The 20,302-nt window shown below is 53.3% G+C and overlaps 1 protein-coding gene across 8 annotated transcripts in view; it reads left to right on the top strand.

Annotated features, from left to right (window-relative positions):
• The window catches only part of TJAP1 (tight junction associated protein 1), a 248,742-nt gene that overhangs the window by 104,816 nt on the left and 123,624 nt on the right, over positions 1-20,302 (top strand). For 5 of the 8 annotated variants that reach the window (XM_029592852.1, XM_029592844.1, XM_029592846.1 and 2 more), the window contains exon 2: positions 9,295-9,430. The gene's annotated coding sequence lies outside the window, so the exon portion shown is untranslated. Of the gene's footprint in view, positions 1-5,817; positions 5,998-6,306; positions 6,487-9,294; positions 9,431-20,302 lie in introns of those variants that run through there. The other 3 variants (XM_029592848.1, XM_029592845.1, XM_029592849.1) reach the window with 3 other exon arrangements.

The following is a 20,302-nucleotide window of genomic DNA, read 5'->3' as shown; positions in this document are numbered from 1 at the left end:
GTCTGTCTCACTACGGCGGGTGTATGTAAGGTCGTGCTAGTGTCTGTCTCGCTGTGGCTGGTGTATGTAAGGTCGTGCTAGTGTCTGTCTCACTACGGCGGGTGTATGTAAGGTCGTGCTAGTGTCTGCCTCTCTGCAGTGGGTGTATGTAAGGTCGTGCTAGTGTCTGTCTCACTACGGCGGGTGTATGTAAGGTTGTGCTAGTGTCTGTCTCACTACGGCGGGTGTATGTAAGGTTGTGCTAGTGTCTGTCTCGCTGTGGCTGGTGTATGTAAGGTTGTGCTAGTGTCTGTCTCACTACGGCGGGTGTATGTAAGGTTGTGCTAGTGTCTGTCTCGCTGTGGCTGGTGTATGTAAGGTTGTGCTAGTGTCTGTCTCACTACGGCGGGTGTATGTAAGGTCGTGCTAGTGTCTGCCTCTCTGCAGTGGGTGTATGTAAGGTTGTGCTAGTGTCTGTCTCACTACGGCGGGTGTATGTAAGGTTGTGCTAGTGTCTGTCTCGCTGTGGCTGGTGTATGTAAGGTTGTGCTAGTGTCTGTCTCGCTACGGCGGGTGTATGTAAGGTCGTGCTAGTGTCTGTCTCACTACGGCGGGTGTATGTAAGGTTGTGCTATTGTCTGTCTCGCTGTGGCTGGTGTATGTAAGGTCGTGCTAGTGTCTGTCTCGCTGTGGCTGGTGTATGTAAGGTCGTGCTAGTGTCTGTCTCGCTACGGCGGGTGTATGTAAGGTCGTGCTAGTGTCTGCCTCTCTGCAGTGGGTGTATGTAAGGTCGTGCTAGTGTCTGTCTCACTACGGCGGGTGTATGTAAGGTTGTGCTAGTGTCTGTCTCGCTGTGGCTGGTGTATGTAAGGTTGTGCTAGTGTCTGTCTCGCTACGGCGGGTGTATGTAAGGTCGTGCTAGTGTCTTCCTCGCTGCGGCGGGTGTATGTAAGGTCGTGCTAGTGTCTTCCTCGCTGCGGCGGGTGTATGTAAGTTCGTGCTAGTGTCTTCCTCGCTGCAGCGGGTGTATGTAAGGTCGTGCTAGTGTCTTCCTCGCTGCAGCGGGTGTATGTAAGGTCGTGCTAGTGTCTTCCTCGCTGCAGCGGGTGTATGTAAGGTCGTGCTAGTGTCTTCCTCGCTGCAGCGGGTGTATGTAAGGTCGTGCTAGTGTCTTCCTCGCTGCAGCGGGTGTATGTAAGGTCGTGCTAGTGTCTGTCTCGCTACGGCGGGTGTATGTAAGGTCGTGCTAGTGTCTGTCTCGCTGTGGCTGGTGTATGTAAGGTTGTGCTAGTGTCTGCCTCTCTGCAGTGGGTGTATGTAAGGTCGTGCTAGTGTCTGCCTCTCTGCAGTGGGTGTATGTAAGGTTGTGCTAGTGTCTGTCTCACTACGGCGGGTGTATGTAAGGTCGTGCTAGTGTCTGTCTCGCTGTGGCTGGTGTATGTAAGGTTGTGCTAGTGTCTGTCTCGCTACGGCGGGTGTATGTAAGGTCGTGCTAGTGTCTTCCTCGCTGCAGCGGGTGTATGTAAGGTCGTGCTAGTGTCTTCCTCGCTGCAGCGGGTGTATGTAAGGTCGTGCTAGTGTCTGTCTCGCTACGGCGGGTGTATGTAAGGTCGTGCTAGTGTCTGTCTCGCTGTGGCTGGTGTATGTAAGGTTGTGCTAGTGTCTGCCTCTCTGCAGTGGGTGTATGTAAGGTCGTGCTAGTGTCTGCCTCTCTGCAGTGGGTGTATGTAAGGTTGTGCTAGTGTCTGTCTCACTACGGCGGGTGTATGTAAGGTCGTGCTAGTGTCTGTCTCGCTGTGGCTGGTGTATGTAAGGTTGTGCTAGTGTCTGTCTCGCTACGGCGGGTGTATGTAAGGTCGTGCTAGTGTCTTCCTCGCTGCAGCGGTGTGTGTTTTTGTTGTTAATGTGTTTTCACTGTGCCTGTGGGGATCTGTTAGGCTGTGTTGCATGATGTTTGTGCAGGTGAGTGCGGGTGTATTAATTCTGTGCGATGTGTTCGGACAGGCATGATTGCACAGAGGCTGTGCCTTGGTGGTGTGTGAAGGGCCTTGCCCTGGTTGCCCCCTGTATCTTGGAGTGTTTTCCCTCGTGCTGGGCTTGGGCGCTGCTGGCTGATCACGTCGGGGGAGAGAGAGTAATCCTTGCTGAGGCCTCCCTTCTGCTCTCCAGCTTTCAGATCTTTGGTTACCTGCTTTTGAAGCCAGTGTTTACACGGTCCTCCTCACTGCAGTGCCAGGACTCTCTCCCTCCTCGGTGAGTCATGGCATAGTCTGGGCAGCGCCTCCTGGGTCTCTCCGTCTCTTTGGGATGCCTGACTGCAGTGTAGATGCAGCCCCGCTCAGCTTCTGGGCTTCTCCTCCTCCTCCTGCTCGTGTCTTGGAGGGATCTCTGCTCGGCTGTCAGAGCCTTCGCCCGTTTATCCCCCATGAGCAGGGTCTGCGGTTTGAAAAGCAGGGTCAGTTCCTTGACTCTGCTCGGATCGTTCTGTTCACCGTTCCCTGTTCTGAGGTGCTGGACCTGGAAGAGATTAGAAATCTGGGCAACTTTCAGAATTAGCTTTGTAAGTGGCAGGTCCAGAGAAGTTGTTCTCTCCTTTAATGATTACACAGAAAGTGAAAGGTTTATTGCTATTTTGGAGAGCAGGGCCTCCCGTTGGCCAGCTGAGCCCCTCTGATTTCTGGGCCCTGCTCCTGTTTAATGGCTTTGCTGCGGGCATGCCGGCCGCTTCACTTCTGTCGCTCGGACGGACACCTGCGGGACATCCTGGACTTTACCTTGCTTTCTGCAAGGAGCTGTAGAGAGCAGGAGCCGATCTTTTGGTCTCGCTGGACCTTGGGCCTGAGCCAGCATGGCGCTGCTTGCGTTGCTACGTATTCTCCTGTCCTGCCTGTTGTCGTCTGGAATATGAGGCCCTGCTCCCTGCCTCTGAGACGGGATGGAGGAGCTTGCGGCACTGTAGAGGGCGCAGCGGAGTCGCGCGTCTCGGGATCCATCTGTTGCGTTTTCTGAGGGCCGTCAGTCTGCCAGAAAGCAGCATGGCTGGGCTCTCTTCTCTTGTTTGGTTTAGTATAAAGAGAAGAATGAATTATTAAACGTAGCCGTTTCAGTTTTCATTAGCAGGACAAGTAGGGCCGAACTGATATTACCCAGCAACCTGGTGCTAAATTATAAGAGCAAGAGCCAGGCCGCCCTGTTGATGTTTTTTGTTTTTTATTTGAGTTGCTGTCCTTCCAGCCATCCCAAGAGCTCCTGTCTCTGCCTGCCTCCACATCTGCCCAGAGACTTCTCACATCTTGCTGCCTTGTCCTCCTACTCACAGTCCCACTCCTCCTATGGGAAGTCACAACAGATACCAGCATGCAAGTGTCCTCCAGGAGCTCGTTTACTGGCGACCTCTGAAGCTGGGACCTTCCTGAGCTTGATCCCAGGGTTGTGACATAACCACTTCACCTAGAGGAAGAGGACTCTGATGGTGCTCGAGCTGCCCCCTCTCTCACTATTCCTGAAGCCGTTACCACTACAAAACTGCACGTTGCTGCGTGTGGGGAGCTGGCTTCGAATCCCCCTCTCCAGCCGGGGTCATCGCTTAACGACGACGCCTAGTGCCAGTCCTCAGCCTGGGGCCATGCAATAAAATATAAGCTGGGAGGGGATATAAAGTAGGTTCAAAAAAAAAAATCCCTGATAGTTGCAAATGAAACCTGAGAGTGCCAAATCCAAGACCTGCTGGTGACTGAGCTGGATGCATCTGCTGGGTGAAAAGCACCCACAAAACGTGGCCGAAATCCCTCTGCCTTCTAGCAGAGACGACCCAGGAAAGAGGATGCTTGCATTGTTACGGGAAACAGAAAAACCGCTCAAGCTCTGAGAAGTATAATGTGCATGAGAAAACAACAAGCAACCCCGAAGCACTGCAGAGCCCACCAGCTGCTAGTGGTACCGTGCACAGCTGCTAGTGGTACCGTGCACAGCTGCTAGTGGTACAGTGCACAGCTGCTAGTGATACAGTGCACAGCTGCTAGTGATACCGTGCACAGCTGCTAGTGCTACCGGCATGCACAGCTGCTAGTGGTACAGTGCACAGCTGCTAGTGATACCGTGCACAGCTGCTAGTGGTACCGTGCACAGCTGCTAGTGGTAAAGTGCACAGCTGCTAGTGGTACAGTGCACAGCTGCTAGTGGTACCGTGCACAGCTGCTAGTGGTACAGTGCACAGCTGCTAGTGGTACCGGCATGCACAGCTGCTAGTGGTACCGTGCACAGCTGCTAGTGGTACCGTGCACAGCTGCTAGTGATACCGTGCACAGCTGCTAGTGGTACCGTGCACAGCTGCTAGTGGTACCGTGCACAGCTGCTAGTGATATCGTGCCCAGCTGCTAGTGGTACCGGCATGCACAGCTGCTAGTGGTACCGTGCCCAGCTGCTAGTGGTACCGCTAGTGATATCGTGCACAGCTGCTAGTGGTACCGTGCCCAGCTGCTAGTGGTACCGCTAGTGATATCGTGCACAGCTGCTAGTTGTACCGTGCCCAGCTGCTAGTGGTACCGCTAGTGATATCGTGCACAGCTGCCGGTGGTGCCGTGCACAGCTGCCGGTGGTGCCGTGCACAGCTGCCGGTGGTGCCGTGCACAGCTGCCGGTGGTACCGTGCACAGCTGCTAGTGGTACCGTGCCCAGCTGCTAGTGGTACCGTGCCCAGCTGCTAGCTGCAGGGGCCCAGTGTTTGCAAGGAGGTTGCAGGCATTCGAGGGGCGGCGGGGTGCTCGCACGCACTGTGCTGCACTTCCAGGGGCAGCGGCACTTGCCCTGTGCCAAGTTGAATTCAATATCCCGATTTCTTTTTCTCGTGCTGTTTGAGATCCCTAGGTCTCTCTAAATTTGCCCTGCAGTTTGGGACTCTCTCTCTTTCCCATCGCTGCCTCTCTTAGTGAAAAGACAGCCTGTGCTTCTCAGGCGAGGGATCGCTGTACACCCACTCTCAGGCTGCTCTCCGGAGCACCCCTCCTCCTCTGCTGCTGGTGCACTAGGAAGGGAAGAGCCGCTTGCTAGCTCTGCTCCCTTCTCCTCCTGTGTTTCGGGGTGCTTGGGGGACCATGTTACACGTGTGCTGTCACGGGCGCTCTGCAGACTGTGGGGTGATCCTGTCACCAGCTCCCCAGCTTGCTGACTTAGTGGGCACCAGTAAGGTGAGTGCAGTCTTTCTGTGGATCCTTCAGTATATTGGTACATGCGACTTGCCTGTCCTCTGGATGTTTAGAAGGGCAATGAACTTTGTGCCCTCCCTTTCACAAATTTCTTTGTAGCCAGCTTTACACTGGATAGATAGATAGATATATATATATATATGGACGGGGCCGTGCTGCCTCTGCCAGGTCACGTGCGCACAACACAATTACATGTCTGTCTGTAGCCAGAGTGAATGGGGACCTGCAGAAGCTGTCGGGGACCTGTGGATGGTGCGCGTGCTCTTCCCGACAGGCCAGGGTTTTTCTGAATGTGCTTGTCTGCTGGGCTGTGGCTGGTAGCCATGTCCGGACGCCCAGCCGCCTGTTGAGTGCTCTAGATATGCACTGTTGATTCTGCTTTTCTCTACTGAGTGCTGAGCAGATGAAATAGGCCCATTTTATTTATAAATAACTTTTGAGTAATTGCCTCAGATCTGATAAGACTCTTTCACAGCCTCATTGTCCAGACAGGAAAAATGTTTCTCTAAATTTGAAAGTGTTTATACTTCATCTCTTTTCAGCTTGTGCCTAGTTCTTGTGGTTTTTTTTTTGTGTGACTGCAATTCCTCCCTCCCCTCCTCATTCAGGTTAGGAGAGCTGTAACAGTCTTATCAGGTCTATCTGTTATAAAAGAGCCAAGGAGCAGGAATGTGTCCACAGCGGTGGAGGGAATGGTGGATTGCGTTTGAATAGGTAATCTCCAGGTTAGAGCAGCGCCCTCCTCACCTACGCGTCGTCTTGCTGGAGGATGAGAAGGACTGCTGGAAATAATTGATAGCCTTGTTGGATCTCAGGTATTTCGTACCAGCCTAGGCTGTTGCCGTTGCACCCTGCCCTGACTCAGGAACTCGGCACAAGAAATTGATGAATAGCGTGGCTGTGCGCCCATGGACTGTGAGAAGAGGGTGCCAGGTATCCTGGCAGGAGAGATGCCCATCTTGCTCCTCTTTTGATGTTCATCAATGGGGGCTGAGTAGTGCAGAGGAGATATTGGCCGAGGGCTGTGCTTGCCTGCAATCCGCCACTGTCATATGACTTGGCTGCTCTACCCAAGCACTCAGTGAATTTTGGCCTTGGACTAGCCGTGCATGAGATGGCATAGAGCCATGCTGGGTAACTGCCTACAGGAGGCAATCTTTGCATTTCATTCTAGGCATCACAATGCACTAATGAAGAGGGAGCTGGAGAAGTTGGTGACCTGAAGCTTATTACAGGAATGAGAGGAGGACAGACAGGCTTCAGGATAGAAAGCATTCGAGTGGCTGTGTTGCCTGCCCTGCAAGGTGCAAGATAGACTTGTGGCAGTGCATCTGGCTCTAGAGTATAAAAGGAAATCTTGCTGCAAACTGATTCACTGTGGGAGACACGAGGGAGCCCTGGCCTCAGTGTGACTGACTGCAAGGGACATGAGAGAGCCCTCGCCACAGCGTGACTGACTGCAAGGGACATGAGGGAGCCCTCGCCGCAGCGTGACTGACTGCAAGGGACATGAGGGAGCCCTCGCCACAGCGTGACTGACTGCAAGGGACATGAGAGAGCCCTCACCACAGCGTGACTGACTGTAGGGGACATGAGAGAGCCCTGGCCGCAGCGTGACTGACTGCAGGGGACATGAGAGAGCCCTGGCCTCAGTGTGACTGACTGCAAGGGACATGAGGGAGCCCTCGCCACAGCGTGACTGACTGCAAGGGACATGAGGGAGCCCTCGCCACAGCGTGACTGACTGCAAGGGACATGAGAGAGCCCTCACCACAGCGTGACTGACTGTAGGGGACATGAGGGAGCCCTGGCCGCAGCGTGACTGACTGCAGGGGACATGAGGGAGCCCTCGCCACAGCGTGACTGACTGCAAGGGACATGAGGGAGCCCTCGCCACAGCGTGACTGACTGCAAGGGACATGAGAGAGCCCTCACCACAGCGTGACTGACTGTAGGGGACATGAGAGAGCCCTGGCCGCAGCGTGACTGACTGCAAGGGACATGAGAGAGCCCTGGCCTCAGTGTGACTGACTGCAAGGGACATGAGGGAGCCCTCGCCACAGCGTGACTGACTGCAAGGGACATGAGGGAGCCCTCGCCACAGCGTGACTGACTGCAAGGGACATGAGAGAGCCCTCACCACAGCGTGACTGACTGTAGGGGACATGAGAGAGCCCTGGCCGCAGCGTGACTGACTGCAAGGGACATGAGAGAGCCCTGGCCTCAGTGTGACTGACTGCAAGGGACATGAGGGAGCCCTCGCCACAGCGTGACTGACTGCAAGGGACATGAGGGAGCCCTCGCCACAGCGTGACTGACTGCAAGGGACATGAGGGAGCCCTCGCCGCAGCGTGACTGACTGCAAGGGACATGAGGGAGCCCTCGCCACAGCGTGACTGACTGCAAGGGACATGAGAGAGCCCTCGCCACAGCGTGACTGACTGCAAGGGACATGAGGGAGCCCTGGCCACAGCGTGACTGACTGCAAGGGACATGAGAGAGCCCTCGCCACAGCGTGACTGACTGCAAGGGACATAAGGGAGCCCTGGCCACAGCGTGACTGACTGCAAGGGACATGAGAGAGCCCTCGCCACAGCGTGACTGACTGCAAGGGACATGAGGGAGCCCTCGCCGCAGCGTGACTGACTGCAAGGGACATGAGGGAGCCCTCGCCACAGCGTGACTGACTGCAAGGGACATGAGAGAGCCCTCGCCACAGCGTGACTGACTGCAAGGGACATGAGGGAGCCCTGGCCACAGCGTGACTGACTGCAAGGGACATGAGGGAGCCCTGGCCACAGCGTGACTGACTGCAAGGGACATGAGAGAGCCCTCGCCACAGCGTGACTGACTGCAAGGGACATAAGGGAGCCCTGGCCACAGCGTGACTGACTGCAAGGGACATGAGAGAGCCCTCGCCACAGCGTGACTGACTGCAAGGGACATGAGGGAGCCCTCGCCGCAGCGTGACTGACTGCAAGGGACATGAGGGAGCCCTCGCCACAGCGTGACTGACTGCAAGGGACATGAGAGAGCCCTCGCCACAGCGTGACTGACTGCAAGGGACATGAGGGAGCCCTGGCCACAGCGTGACTGACTGCAAGGGACATGAGAGAGCCCTCGCCACAGCGTGACTGACTGCAAGGGACATGAGGGAGCCCTCGCCACAGCGTGACTGACTGCAAGGGACATGAGAGAGCCCTCGCCACAGCGTGACTGACTGCAAGGGACATGAGGGAGCCCTGGCCACAGCGTGACTGACTGCAAGGGACATGAGAGAGCCCTCGCCACAGCGTGACTGACTGCAAGGGACATGAGAGAGCCCTCGCCACAGCGTGACTGACTGCAAGGGACATGAGGGAGCCCTCGCCACAGCGTGACTGACTGCAAGGGACATGAGGGAGCCCTCGCCACAGCGTGACTGACTGCAAGGGACATGAGGGAGCCCTCGCCACAGCGTGACTGACTGCAAGGGACATGAGAGAGCCCTCGCCACAGCGTGACTGACTGCAAGGGACATGAGAGAGCCCTCGCCACAGCGTGACTGACTGCAGGGGACATGAGGGAGCCCTCGCCGCAGCGTGACTGACTGTAGGGGACATGAGGGAGCCCTGGCCGCAGCGTGACTGACTGCAGGGGACATGAGGGAGCCCTGGCCGCAGCGTGACTGACTGCAGAGGACATGAGGGAGCCCTCGCCACAGCGTGACTGACTGCAGGGGACATGAGGGAGCCCTGGCCACAGCGTGACTGACTGCATGGGAGATGAGGAGCCTTCGCCATTTGCTGCAGGGGAGCATGAGGGAGCCCTCGCAGCAGCGTGACTTGCGGGGGACATGAGGGAGCCCTGGCCGCGGGGGACACAAGGGAGCCCTCGCGCAGCGTGACTGACTGCAGAGGACATGAGGGAGCCCTGGCCGCAGTGTGACTGGGTGCAGGGGTGGTGGAGCTGGTGTAAGTGGGTGTGCACACCCTGTGTGTGTGGGTGTGTGTGGGTGAGTGTGTGTGTGTGTGTAATTTGTCTGTGCCTCTGTATGCAGTTTTGTCTCTGTGCTTCTGCATGTGTCAGAGGAGCAGGTGACGGATACTCTGTTGTGCTTTCTCGTGTTTCAGATGCCATCAGGAAGCTTCAGGATGCGGAGAGGCCAGGATTGAGTTTCAGAGACGCCTGACTCCAGGAGAGAACGCAGGACAGAATGAGAGAGAGAGAGAGAGAGAGAGCGCTTCTCCTGTGTAGCTCGCTGAACATGTAAGTAGCAGTTTTAGAAAGGTGGCTTGATGTTCTTCACAAGGTCTTTCTCAGGTTTCTCTTAAACCTCCCGACCCGATTTTCCAAACGAAGCCAAATCTGGATTTGGAGTGGCAGGAGGGAAGGAAACTCTTTGACGAGGGGAGAAATCCCACCTATTCTTCCTCCCTGCTTTTCCCCGTCCATCCCACCAAGGGATCTTTGTGTCTGGTGATCTCCTTCCCTTGTACCCCACTCGCCCGCTCTTCCTCCTCCATGGATCCTGCTCTGATGTTCCCCCGGTGCCTTTGTCCAACGCTCCCATTCCCTCTCTGTGGGGATCTCACTCGCTCTTCTTACCAGAGGCTTTCACGAGCCGTCACAGACCCTGCAAAAGGGCAGAGAAATGGGAGATCCCTGTGTGGGTGTGGGGGTGGGTGGGTGTGGGGGTGGGTGTGTGTGTGTGTGTGGAAGATGAGGGAGGAGTAACCAGAGTTACCACATCTTAAAGGCAGTGTGCACGTGAGGCAGGAGCCGATCGTCCTGTGAGGGGGCCGCCGGGCAGTAAATGTGCCCCCTCCTCGCTCACAGTGACGCAGCTGTCCTCGCCTCCCCTTACGTAGGGGACGTGGGGTGACGCTGGATTCCTGATGGGAGCCGGACGGGGAGCCGCTGAGCGCTGAATGCGTAAAGCGACTTGGGCCGAGGCTCGGAGGAAAACGCTTTGTGAAATGCACAGCGTGGTTGAGAACTTTGTTCGGTCGCCCTGCTCTCAGAGGTTTTTCTCAGGCCCTCTTTGTATGTTTAATCGTTTTAACAAAAAATAATTTTGTTCCAGCCCCAGAAGGGCCTGGCATTTTGCGGGATTTGTTTTCTCTGCCTTTATCCGCCTCCTGTGGTAGAAAATGTGAGTAGTCGTGTACAAGAAACGCATCGGGACTCTTGACCTGAAGCAGCGTTCTCCCGTTAGGAACCCGTCAGGTCAGAAGGTGATTTCTCTGCGTCCTTGGCTACCACAGAGTGTGGTAGAAAGTTTGTGAATGCTTTGCATCAGAGATCTAAGATGCTTCCTTGGACTCGAGCTTTAAATTTATTTGGGGAAGGGACGGGGAGCCAAAAACCCTGCAGTGAATTTTCCTTTATTCGTATTTCTATCCTTCCTATCCCCTAAGGCCTAATGCCAGAGAACAGAACAAGATGCCCCCGTGGGCCGCTACAGCCAATCACCTGGGTTGTTGCTGGTCACAGCGACCCCAACGCTGCAGAACCAACATCACGCAAAGCAGATCTTTTGCCTCGGGTGCTGCCTGTCTCTTCTCTAACAGTGGGGCCAAAGAAAGGAGCTGCGGGAATGCACGGAGCCCAGGCCAGTGTGGCCCAAGAAAAGACGCCAGCCGGATGAATTGAAAGCAGAGGCACAATTGTGAGAGAGAGAAAGATGGAGTGTGTTGTGTGAGCGAGAGAGGGAGTGTGAATGTGTGAGAAGGACCATGTTTCTGTCTGTACATGTGAGAGAAGGACCAGGCTTCTGTGTGTGTGTGTGTGTGTGTGTGTGAGAGAGAGAGAAGGGTCGGGCTTCTGTCTGTGTGTGAGAGAGAGAAGGGTCGGGCTTCTGTCTGTGTGTGAGAGAGAGAAGGGTCGGGCTGCTGTCTGTGTGTGTGAGAGAGAAAAGGGACGGGTTGCTGTCTGTGTGTGAGAGAGAAAAGGGACGGGCTGCTGTCTGTGTGCGAGAGAGAGAAGGGTCGGGCTGCTGTCTGTCTGTGTGTGAGAGAGAGAAGGGTCTGGCTGCTGTCTGTGTGCGAGAGAGAGAAGGGTCGGGCTGCTGTCTGTGTGCGAGAGAGAGAAGGGTCGGGCTGCTGTCTGTGTGTGTGAGAGAGAGAAGGGTCGGGCTGCTGTCTGTGTGTGTGAGAGAGAGAAGGGTCGGGCTGCTGTCTGTGAGAGAGAGAAGGGTCGGGCTGCTGTCTGTGTGTGCGAGAGAGAGAAGGGTCGGGCTGCTGTCTGTGTGTGCGAGAGAGAGAAGGGTCGGGCTGCTGTCTGTGTGTGTGAGAGAGAGAAGGGTCGGGCTGCTGTCTGTGAGAGAGAGAAGGGTCGGGCTGCTGTCTATGTGTGAGAGAGAGAAGGGTCGGGCTGCTGTCTATGTGTGAGAGAGAGAAGGGTTGGGTTGCTGTCTATGTGTGAGAGAGAGAAGGGTCGGGCTGCTGTCTGTGTGTGAGAGAGAAAAGCAGCATGCTTCTATCTGTGTGTGTGTGTGTGTGTGTGTGGGAAGAAGGAAGGAGAAAGTTTGTGCACCTCTCTTGCTAATCCACAACAATCTTCCATCACTGGAAATCAAACATTTCATAGCGTTCAGACAGATGAATCCAGATCCAGTGTGTTATGCACCTCTACAGCAGTTGGAGACAGAGCAAAGCTGATACCACAGTATATATATATATATCCCTGCAGTGACATCAGCCTGCCAGTATTCTCCGTCTCCAGCAGATGGTGGATGTGCATCTCCCTACTGGGGATTACTTAAAGTTTTCAGAAGGAGAAGAGAGAAAATGAATTCACCCCGCTCTCCTTTGGTCCCTCCCTCAGTTGAGAATTCCTGAGGTAAATGTATATTGGTTTTTCTCTCGAATGAGTGCCTTGGTCTGGTAGCTGGTGTCAGCCGGCGTGGACTTAGCTGTAAAAGACAGCTGAAAAGCAAGCGGGTGCAGGCAGCTGAGCATGGCGGTGACGGTATATGCGCTCTCTCCTGGCAGCCGGTGACAGGCTCTGTTCTCAGCCAGGATGGACTGAGCTCAGGTAAAGCTTAAAAATTAAAATGTGAATAGGGATTCCTCTGGTCTCCATGCTCGTTCCTGCCTCCGGGAGTGTTTTGGGGGGGACGTGGGCAACCCTTCGGGTTAGGCCCTGTTCTCAGGCTTCGCTCTGTGCTGCGTGCTAGGCCGCGACGGTGCTTTTGCGCATTTTTCCTGCCCCTTAGGCTGCCCTCTTCACCACCGTTGGTTCATGCGAGCGCGTCCGGCTGTGCGTCCAGTTTTTGGACGCTTAGTTGGGTGCCTGCTTGGGTGTCCAGTTAGTAGTGGCATCTGATTTGGGCGAGAGCTTTCCTGTACGTACAATCTGAGCGGCAGTCAGGGTGCTGAGTTTCTGGGCGCTCATCAAACACAGGCTTGAACACTCAAGTTTTGGACTCCTATTGTTTTTGCAGTACACATACAGCTGGCCGTACACCTTTCAGTTGCCCATTCAGCCTACTGATAGGTTTCTTAGCTATAGACGCCATTAGTCTAAGGGCCTTTCCCTCCGTGCTGCCTGTCATATTCGGGCATCCTCATCCCTATAGCGGAATCTCTACACAAAACTATGTCATATTGGAATAATTGCCTCGCAGCAATCAACAACCTACTCGCCAGCCTCAACCTGGTCCTAAACACAAACAAAACTGAAATCCTCCTTATAGCTCCTGAAAATCACCTCCCACCCATCTCTCCAACGGCTAGCCAAGGTCCTGTCACCTCTACCTCGCCACAAGTGAGAGACCTGGGTGTACTGCTGGACCACAGACTCAGCCTCAACAAGTTCGTAAATAACACCACGAGAGAATGCTTCTTTAAATTGCAAATACTAAAGAAACTAAAACCACTACTACACTACCTACAGAGACTTCCGCCTGGTTCTACAGTCCATCATACTCCCAAAACTGGGCTACTGCAATTCTCTCCTTCTGGGCCTGCCCGCCTGCACCACCAAACCACTCCAGATGGTCCTGAACGCCACGGCCAGAATCCTCACAAACACCAAAAAAAGGGAACACATCACCCCCATCCTCCAGCAGCTTCACTGGCTACCGATTAAATACAGGATTCACTTTAAAACCATCATGATGATACACAAGGCCCTACACAACATCGCTCCTCTCAACTTAACTTATCAACTCCAGCTACACACCTCCAAGAAACCGACCAGAAGCGCATACAAGAAGCTGCTACTCACCCAGCCAGCGAAATCATCCCTGAGGAAACGCGCACTATCCACAGCCGGCCCCACACTCTGGCACGCGCTCCCTCCGGACCTGCCACAGTACATTCAAAAAGAAACTAAAGACTTGGTTCTTCACACAAGCATTCCCGGAGAACTAAGAGCAGGAAGATCTACTTTATCAGTTTAGCCTCTGACAGTTTTTGACCCCCCCCCCCTGTTCATAAGTTCCTGAAGAGTTCGTTATTGAAACTTAATTAGTCGTGATTGTTTTACTGTAAACTCCTCTAAACTCCCCCAAGTTCATTTATGCTCCTTTAAGCTCCTTTATGCTTCTCTGTTAATTGTTACAATGTAAGCCGCCCCCGAGGCGACAGTTTTACTTCTTTGTACACCGGTGTGATATGTATATTGTACAGGAACGTCGCTCTATAAAAACCAAAAATAAATAAATATAAATAAATCTCAGCCTGGCGTTCCCTCTAACTTGTGCCAGCGCTGCCTGCAGGCTCAGGGAGAGTTGCCTTCCTCTGACTTTACTAAGCGCGGTTCTTCCCAGCCTGATGCGGGCCTGGGGGAAGACGTGGCACCTGACCGTGGCACCCTCTTAACCGGTTCGTCAGTTCAGTGGGCACAGGGCAGGTGCCTCCTGCTTTTGGCGTGGATCCGTCTGCCTTTCTTGGGTGGAATTTTTTTCAAGGACTACAATCCTTTCTTCAGACTCAGTCCTCGCTCCCAACCAATCCTGCCAGGTCAGAGGGCGCAGGTGGTGGCCTCCCGTTCGCCTGGTGCTGTGGTGAAGCCTTGACGCGCACCTAGATCGGCGGCCGGATGGCTCGGATGAGGAAGCCGATCCTGGAGGATTGGAACAGTACAGGACTGTGTTGAGGTTCTTGCATAGGGATGAGTTACCGGCTCTGATTTTCCAGACATCGAAGATGCTGGGAGACCCTGGGGCCAAAGAAAGATCCCATTTTGATGTCCAGACGTAAAGCCTCTTGTTTCTTCCATGTTATGGAGACCATTCAAGAATGAATTGATCTTGAGTGGGACGCTCAAAGGGGGAGAAGTCCTGGAAGGACTGTACCCCCTGGATCCAGCGGCGAGCGAGCGGTTGCATTTTCCAGACGTGGGTGCGGTTATGTGTGCTGTCAGCAAGCGGAGGAGCAGCCTGGAAGGACTGTACCCCCTGGATCCAGCGGCGAGCGAGCGGTTGCATTTTCCAGACGTGGGTGCGGTTATGTGTGCTGTCAGCAAGCGGAGGAGCAGCCTGGAAGGACTGTACCCCCTGGATCCAGCGGCGAGCGAGCGGTTGCATTTTCCAGACGTGGGTGCGGTTATGTGTGCTGTCAGCAAGCGGAGGAGCAGCCTGGAAGGACTGTACCCCCTGGATCCAGCGGCGAGCGAGCGGTTGCATTTTCCAGACGTGGGTGCGGTTATGTGTGCTGTCAGCAAGCGGAGGAGCAGCCTGGAAGGACTGTACCCCCTGCATCCAGCGGCGAGCGAGCGGTTGCATTTTCCAGACGTGGGTGCGGTTATGTGTGCTGTCGGCAAGCGGAGGAGCAGCCTGGAAGGACTGTACCCCCTGCATCCAGCGGCGAGCGAGCGGTTGCATTTTCCAGAAGTGGGTGCGGTTATGTGTGCTGTCGGCAAGCGGAGGAGCAGCCTGGAAGGACTGTACCCCCTGCATCCAGCGGCGAGCGAGCGGTTGCATTTTCCAGAAGTGGATGCGGTTATGTGTGCTGTCAGCAAGCGGAGGAGCAGCCTGGAAGGACTGTACCCCCTGCATCCAGCGGCGAGCGAGCGGTTGCATTTTCCAGACGTGGGTGCGGTTATGTGTGCTGTCAGCAAGCGGAGGAGCAGCCTGGAAGGACTGTACCCCCTGCATCCAGCGGCGAGCGAGCGGTTGCATTTTCCAGACGTGGATGCGGTTATGTGTGCTGTCACCAAGCGGAGGAGCAGCCTGGAAGGACTGTACCCCCTGCATCCAGCGGCGAGCGAGCGGTTGCATTTTCCAGAAGTGGATGCGGTTATGTGTGCTGTCAGCAAGCGGAGGAGCAGCCTGGAAGGACTGTACCCCCTGCATCCAGCGGCGAGCGAGCGGTTGCATTTTCCAGACGTGGATGCGGTTATGTGTGCTGTCAGCAAGCGGAGGAGCAGCCTGGAAGGACTGTACCCCCTGCATCCAGCGGCGAGCGAGCGGTTGCATTTTCCAGAAGTGGGTGCGGTTATGTGTGCTGTCAGCAAGCGGAGGAGCAGCCTGGAAGGACTGTACCCCCTGCATCCAGCGGCGAGCGAGCGGTTGCATTTTCCAGAAGTGGATGCGGTTATGTGTGCTGTCAGCAAGCGGAGGAGCAGCCTGGAAGGACTGTACCCTCTGCATCCAGCGGCGAGCGAGCGGTTGCATTTTCCAGAAGTGGATGCGGTTATGTGTGCTGTCAGCAAGCGGAGGAGCAGCCTGGAAGGACTGTACCCCCTGCATCCAGCGGCGAACAAGCGGTTGCATTTTCCAGATGTGGGTGCGGTTATGTGTGCTGTCAGCAAGCGGAGGAGCAGCCTGGAAGGACTGTACCCCCTGCATCCAGCGGCGAGCAAGCGGTTGCATTTTCCAGACGTGGATGCGGTTATGTGTGCTGTCAGCAAGCGGAGGAGCAGCCTGGAAGGACTGTACCCTCTGCATCCAGCAGCGAGCGAGCGGTTGCATTTTCCAGACGTGGATGCGGTTATGTGTGCTGTCAGCAAGCGGAGGAGCAGCCTGGAAGGATGCGCACAATGGGAGAATTGAGGCCGCACTTAAGCGTCTGAAGCAGTGGCAGTGACCTTGCAGAGAGCTGCTTCTTGTTCCCTGCTGGCGCGCTCCTGGTTACTCCTCTCTCAGGAGGTGGATGAATCTGGTGTGAATTCAAGGATAGTGATGGAGCCGTCAGCCGCCTTTCTGGCAGATGCGGGCTGCGATATGGTCCTCTCCTCTGCCAGAGGGGTGGCTTTGGTTACGGTGGCCAGGCATCAGTTATGGCTGAGAAATTGGTCGGCCAACGCAGCCTCCAAGTCTAACCTGACAAAGTTGCCCTTCACAGCCTCGCTCTTATTTGAGAGCGAGTTGGAGAAAATGGCCAATAAGTGGGAGAAGTCCCCAGTTACCAGAGGATAAGAAGCAGATTGAGCAATTTAAGATTTATATTTATTTATTTATTTTTAATTTTTATATACCGAAGTTCTTGTAGGGACTACAAATCACTCCGGTTTACATAAAACGAAGAACTGCTCAACAGAGAGCGGAGCTTTACATGGAACCGAGGAACATATGGAACAGTATAACTGATTGACAATTTAACATAGTGCTAAATAAAGTAATAATAGTTTAACTGGAAATAAATAAAGCAATATAATATTTTATAAAGATCTTATAAAGATCTTTATAAAATATTATATAAAGATTTTATAAAGATCAAGGTCCTAGAGTGTGAAGAAGATCACTGGATATTCTGTTTCTTAGCTGTTCTGAAATATTTGTCATTTTGTACTATGGTTTACTTTTAGGTTTTATATTTCTTGGTTTTATTTGATGTTTAGTTTTTATAATTTAATTGTTCTTAAACCAACACAGATCACCCAATCCCTGTAGTCTGCTCTCACATCACAGAAGCCTCTGTAACATACATCATGACTTTACACCTAGGTCAGTTGTTTTACTATTTCCACCCAACCCCGATGCATCAAAAGAAAAGCCGTACGCAGTCTACTCTAGGCAAGCTGGTAAGGCTTGGCTGGTAACTTGCACTATAACATAGCCGATTCCCATAGTCTTCCTAGAGCAGACAGCCCTCAGATGGTCTTACTTTCATAATGCGCTGTCTGGCTTGTTGCGGCTTTCAGTTCAGGTTTTGCCTGCAGGTTTCTATTTAAATGTTATGGCAACTGGAATCAAAGGTTCCCAGGTAGGGAGCGTGTTTTTTTTTATCCTTGTTAGTTATTTGATGTTTCCGCTGCTTTGAAATATTTTATTGGTATTTGGGAAATATTAAAAAAATATTTCCCAATGAATTTTTAATTGGATGTTCTATTCATCAGCTGTTTTGAAATATTTGTTCATTTTTTTAGCATGGTTTTACTATTATATTTTATATTTCTTGATTTGATTGTTTGACGTTTCTGTTTATCAATTGTTGCACTACATACAGAGTCTGGTAGTTTCCAGTTCATTTTTTGTCTGCACATTTCTATTTATACTTTATGGTCTCTTTATTCTGCATTTAAGGGTCCGTCTGTGTTCTGCCTGTGTCAGACAGAGGTGTGAGGTATTCTGCTAGCTTGTAGTTTCTGTGGAGCAGCTTGGCTTGTTCTCTTTTCATAATAAGAGGTGTATTGATGTTTTAAGGTCTAGTGTAATAGGGTGTTGCCTTTTCTTAGGTAGGGTGCTACTGTTAGAGTGCTAGCAGTTAGTGGGTTTTTTTGGTCTGGGAGATTTACTAGATTATACTGTAATTGTAATTCAGTTTACTCGTGGCTTTCTGAGGGCCAAGCCCGTACCCAATGCACGTTACAATAGGCCTAGTTCCAAGTGCCTTTTTTGCAGAGTGTTTTGGTTTGCACCTCAGCAGTGCATGTAAGTATAGTAAACATGACTGTACTATGAATGTGTAGATTATTCATGTAAAATCTTATTACAAATGCATAACCTTGGAATGGTGGGTGAGGCTGGAGCTGAGGGCTGCGAGGCTGCCTGAGGTCCTTTCTGAACTGGCTCCGTATGAGAAAGTGGCGTTCTGTCATGGGCCGGGCAGTTTCCAGTCTCAGCTGCAGCAGTTATGCAGATGGCCTTGGCCAGAGCTTACTTTCTCTTTTCCTTAAGCTCTGGAGGAAGCCAGCAGTGTGGATAATTCCTGGTACCCTTCCCCAGCCACAGCATTAGGTGAGCAGAGCAGAGCCTGGAGTCAGTGACCATCAGGCCAGCACCCGGGCTCTGCTCTCAGCACCTTGCAGGAGCTCCTTTCTGAGAACGGGCAGTGTAACCATGCACACCTTATCCTCCTAGCTGTAGCATGAGCCCTGGAGTGCGCTGATTGATGGGCAGCGATAGCTGGGACCCGCTCTGGGTAGTGCACACAGCTGCTCCTCACCTTCCCTGTCTTTCAGCCCCTGAAGTTTCTGTCTTACCCCCAGGCTGAGTAAGAGACCGAGCACTGGACGTGACTCACTTTGAGTGCTGGGAGCTCTGTCAGCCACGTGCGGCAGCCCAGGTAAGCGACCACGCTGCTGAGGGAGGTGATGCATTGCAACGGGTTCATCTCTGTCGTTTCCCCTCTTCTGTTTTGGAAGAGAGAGACTGGTGGGGCTTTCCGTGCCTCCCTAGCTCTTTTGGCCCCATATTAGTGCTTTTCCTGTCTGCTCTGTACAGAATTATGTGCCGCACTACAGTTTAGTTAATGTAGGTGTGAAAAGGTTGGGAAACGCCATCCTAGGGAACCTTAAAAGCAGTGGACGTTGGGGGGAGGCTGCTGTCAGAAAGGGAGGGGGAGCCTGTGCACTATTACAGGCCGACACAGTAAAGCGCTCTCAGCCGAGCTCGCTGTTTAACATGTGGTTGGGCGCGGGTCCACACCCCCTTATACCATATGGGGATTAGCGCATCCAAAATGGGTGTCCATCCCCCCTCCCCCGAAACTAATTGCGCTCATCACATGCAAATGCATGTTAATATAGCTATTAGCCCCAAAAACAAAAAGAAAATGCGTCCGATCTGCGCAGAAAAGCTTCCCTTCTGTACATCCTCGGACTTAATGTCGTGACGATATTAGGTTGGAGGAGCCAAAAGGTGTATTTTAATAAAAAAAAAAAAGTGCCAGCGGTCAGGTTAGGAAAGGGGACGTTTAATTAACCAGCGTCCATTTTCCCAGCCCGCTGCCAGCCACCTCTCCTGGGCGCCCGCTGCCATGGAAGCGCTAGGGGTGAGCGTAATTGTCCCTAGCGCCTCCTTTCAGCGCCGCTCCTCATTTAAATATTGCATCGCGTGTCCAGGAGAGGTGGCTGGGCACCCGTTTACTGTTAGTGCGGCTGAGGTCTGAGAGGGGCAGCGGGATGTGGGACCAGCGAGCCTCCTGGAGGGACACGGAGGTGGCTGCTGCTGCAGGCTGAGGGAAGGGGGGTGAACGAGCACATGAGCAGCAGCGCAACAGCAAAGGTCGTCTTTGTGTCTGAGCCACTGGCTGGCAGGGTGGTTGTCTCATTATTTGGCAGCTGGCTCAAGAGCTGATTGGCTGACAAAAGACTTCATGCCAGACCAGGAATGCAGGATATATGAGAGCTATAACCAGGCTTGTGGGGGGGGGGGGGTTGACTGATTGCATTGCTGGAAGGGGGGGACATCAGGTCAGTTCGCTCACCGCTGGTCTAGGATATGCCTTACTTATTTGTTTAGGGAAAATGTGAAATTTATGCTGGAGATTTTTTTCAAATCTAGCTTGAGATTGTTCTTTTGGCTACCGGTAAGCCCGGGGCCTTTGGGGTCGCAGGAAACAAATAATTGAGATACGCGGTTCGCAGAGTGAGTTCGTCTCTTGTAATACACTAGTGCACGTTGACAGTCCAATGTGTGTAACAGTCGTTCTCTATCGTTGGCATGAGGTCTTGGGAAAAATATGGGTAACTCGATCGATTGATTGAGATGGAAGGCCGAGATCACCTTTGGTGCGGACACAGAATGACTTTATTGTGATGGAACTGCAGGTATGGTTCATAAGGAACTAGCGCCTGCAATTCACTCACTCTACGTGCGGATGTTACCGCTACTAAGACTACAACTTTCCAGGTGAGATATTTTAGATGTGCCGATTCCATGGGTTCGTACGTGCTCGGGGGATCTCCGGCGCCGTCTTTTCAGGACTAACGGTGAGAGTTCCCTCGGACCTGCTCGCCCTACTATGG

The sequence above is a fragment of the Rhinatrema bivittatum genome, chromosome 3, assembly GCF_901001135.1.
Source record: "Rhinatrema bivittatum chromosome 3, aRhiBiv1.1, whole genome shotgun sequence".
Classification (NCBI taxonomy): Eukaryota; Metazoa; Chordata; class Amphibia; order Gymnophiona; family Rhinatrematidae; genus Rhinatrema; species Rhinatrema bivittatum.
This window is presented reverse-complemented; position numbering and strand designations above follow the sequence as displayed.